We start from the raw sequence: 3,424 nt of genomic DNA, 5'->3' as shown, positions 1-3,424 counted from the left end.
GTGAGGGGGGGGGGTAGGTTGGTGGGTGGGTGGATGGATGTGTGGGTGGGTTTCATGACCCTTCCGAGTCACATGGGAAGCACGCTTTCAGGTTTTGCAGAAGAGAAGATGCTGCAAGCCTCGTGTTTGGTGCTGTCCCTGGTGCTAAAATCCAAACTACTCCACATCCACAGATTACTGAAGCAAAGCCATTTGTCAAAGTTTGAACTCACTCTTTACATTTGACTGTTATAATCTTTGAAATTGGTCCTAATCAGCAGCAGGGGCTCTGAGGGTTTTAACTTTGCATTTTGGCTTCAATTTTCTGTTCAGTCCTTGTGCCTGAATAGCGTATTTGTGCAGCCAGTGCTTTAAAATGAGGAAACCGGACAAGTGCAGGCCTAAAATATATACCTACAGGGGACAAAGCATGGTTTCAAAAGTCATGGTTGTTCTTCAAGGGCCTGGTTTGATTTAAGTTTGAGGATCAGTTCAGTTTATTTGTGTGGCGCCAGTTCAGAACGAAAGTCACCTAGGGGCGCTGTAGTCAACGTAATGCCAGTTACTCAAAATGATCTATCTGAGGAAGCCAGCAGATTGCGTCCAGTCTTCATTTCGTCCTGAGCAGCATGCTGGCGACGGCGGAAAGGAATGACTCCCCTTCAACGGGAGGAGACCTCCAGCAGAACCAGGCTCAGGGTCGGTGGTCATCTGCCTCGACTGGCCGGGGTTTGGGAGGGGAACAACGGTCAACGTTTTGAACAAGCCTGAGAAACCAAATATCTTGTTTTTGTTCTGGATTCTCATTTTTCTTATGGTATAGCAGAGTCGCAAAAGCAAACTTGCACATATTCAGATTTATTAGAGACTATCTACCGTTTCATGCTGCAAATAGTTTCATGCCCTGCTTGATTTCCTCCCATTTAAGTTCTAGTATAACCTCTTGGTTTCAAGCAGCATTCACAGGCCTCGAAGGATGATGTTTGGACAGAAAACACATCAGATTACTCAAGAAATTCAATACAATGAACTCTGGAAAGTTTGGTCAAGTTCTCTAACCTTACACTTATTTTTAAATGCTTGAAAGGTCAGGCTCCTCAGCTGCTTAGGGACCGTCTGGTTCTATTTATGTACGTCAAACTGCATTAGCTTTAGTGTTTTTCATAAATTTGACTAAAGCAGAGGAAACAAATCGTCTCTCTGTGATGGGACGCAGATAAGGAATTGGTTCTTTCAGGTGTCTGTTTCGTGCCGACACAACACGGGTTGATCTTTTGAGTTTTAATGCCTGAATGATTCATATGTCAGAGTTAAGTGGCTTAACAAAAATCCCTCTGAAAAGGATACGATACAGGACTGAAAATGACTGGGAAAAGCAGCCAAAGTCTAACTGGAAACTTTAAAAGAACTTCAGAGAGCCTATTTATCAGGACCACATCAACAGATTACAAGAAATTCTGGCTCTTTGGAAGCAAAGGGATGACTCACTTTTAAACAGGATTGTATATACACACATTGTGTACTTTTTTTTTTTACTTTATTAAACATTGTTGCATAGTGCTGGAGGTTTACAATACAACAAACTACTGCAACATGTTTTATTCACTTAGTCATGGATCATTTCCACAAAGCAGAATCTAAAACTCTCAGCTCCACAGTCTTGACACTTTGGTTCATTTTTTTTTCTCCGGTCCTTTCAGCAGCTCATCTTGTTAAGCCTGCAGTTGCACTAAATTATTCCTGAGATATACGCAGCACCTGGCTGATGTGTCGCAAAGCAAGTCATCAAGATCTGGGTTATTCATAAGCCCCCACAGGGATCCTCCTGCCAGAGATCCTCAGGATTGGAGAAAAGTCGGGGGGGGTTTTCAGTCACGCCAAAGTCGTGTCATGGTTACGGACCCCCGACTCTTAAAAGTGTCCCATTCCACACTTTACAGGGAGTGAAAGACACCCAAACTCTGATATCTAAATGACTTTTTGGTGTTCTGCTCTGCTGTCTGGCTTCTGCGGGGTGGGTATCTGTGAGCATGGGTGTAGCTCAACCAACAAAGTGGCGGTGGTGAAGGCTTTATGGGGCGCTGGGTCTCTAAGGAGGGGCTGAGTATTTCAGAAAATAGCATGCAGCTCATTATAAGCAGTTTGTGGTCATGAAATAGTTCTGCTGTGTTGTTGTTGGCGTGCTTCTGCCAGTATTAGAAGTACAGCTTTTTCTTTTTTTTTTCTTACTATGAATTTATTATTGAAACTCTTCAACTGCTCTTTTTTCGTATGCAGGATGAAGCACCAGCAGTTGTTACTGACTTGCACTGTCAATGTTTTTGAGGAAATCTGTCAAGGCTTAAAATATATACTTAGCACCTGACTCAAGAGACTCATTTCAGTGAAGGCTGAAGGACAGGTGAGGTAACAACAGAAAAAATGTTGCTGATTTAAAAGGGAGCCTTGTGCCTGAAAGGAAAAAAAAAAAAACACTCAGCGAAACTTAGAGAAACTTAAAATAGATGTTTTTTTTTAGATATTCAAAAATGACCTTGGCTATTCGCACTTTGATTTTGCTAAATTAAAGTTTGTACATACTTGTGATTTCTTCTTTATTAAGATTTTTTAATTAAGTGTGATACTTCTTTTAGGTATTTTTACTTGAAAATAATACCTGGCATGGCTTCTAATTTGGCTGACTTGGTTAGTAGGATGACAAAGAGCACCCTAAAGACACTGGGTCTTTTGGAAATATACATAATAAATATTAAAACTGTGGGCTAAAAGCTCAGTAGATCTTCAGACAACTTAGGGATTTCATCATATACAGTACAGAATATCATTAAAATGTTTACAGAATCAAGAAAATTAATATTTTTGTATATATTGGACAAGAATATTGAATGAAATCCTCAGGTCCTTGTAGAGCACTGGAATAAAGGAAACATATAATGCTTCTTTTTTCACAAGTTAACAGCTTTCTGAGGTTTTAAGGAATGTTAATTGTACTAAAGCTGTCTGATAACACACATATTTTCAGCTATTTTCTTTGCATCATATTTAGGGGGCATAAATAGTGTTGTTTTTTTTTTTTTTTTGCAGGGGGAGTTTTTAGGGATGTTACATACACACAAATCACCATAACCCTTGAAGAGAGCCTTCAGTACTCAGCCTTATAGGTCAGAACAGCACACTCAGAAAACTGTACTCAGACTAAAAGTTACAATCAGTTTTGTATTGTTTTTTTTTTTCTTAAACACCTACAATTCTTATATCTTCAGCTTGGCCAGGATCGGTTGGTAATGATCCAGGATTTTAAAACACCACATTGCAAATACAAACTGTAAAAAATGGCCAGCTGGGCAGTGAACACAAAGGTCACATCCATCCATCCATCCATCCATTCTCTTCCGCTTATCCGGGGTCGGGTCGCGGGGGCAGCAGCCTAAGCAGGGAGACCCAG

Source organism: Kryptolebias marmoratus, linkage group LG13, assembly GCF_001649575.2.
Source record: "Kryptolebias marmoratus isolate JLee-2015 linkage group LG13, ASM164957v2, whole genome shotgun sequence".
Classification (NCBI taxonomy): domain Eukaryota; kingdom Metazoa; phylum Chordata; class Actinopteri; order Cyprinodontiformes; family Rivulidae; genus Kryptolebias; species Kryptolebias marmoratus.
This window is presented reverse-complemented; position numbering follows the sequence as displayed.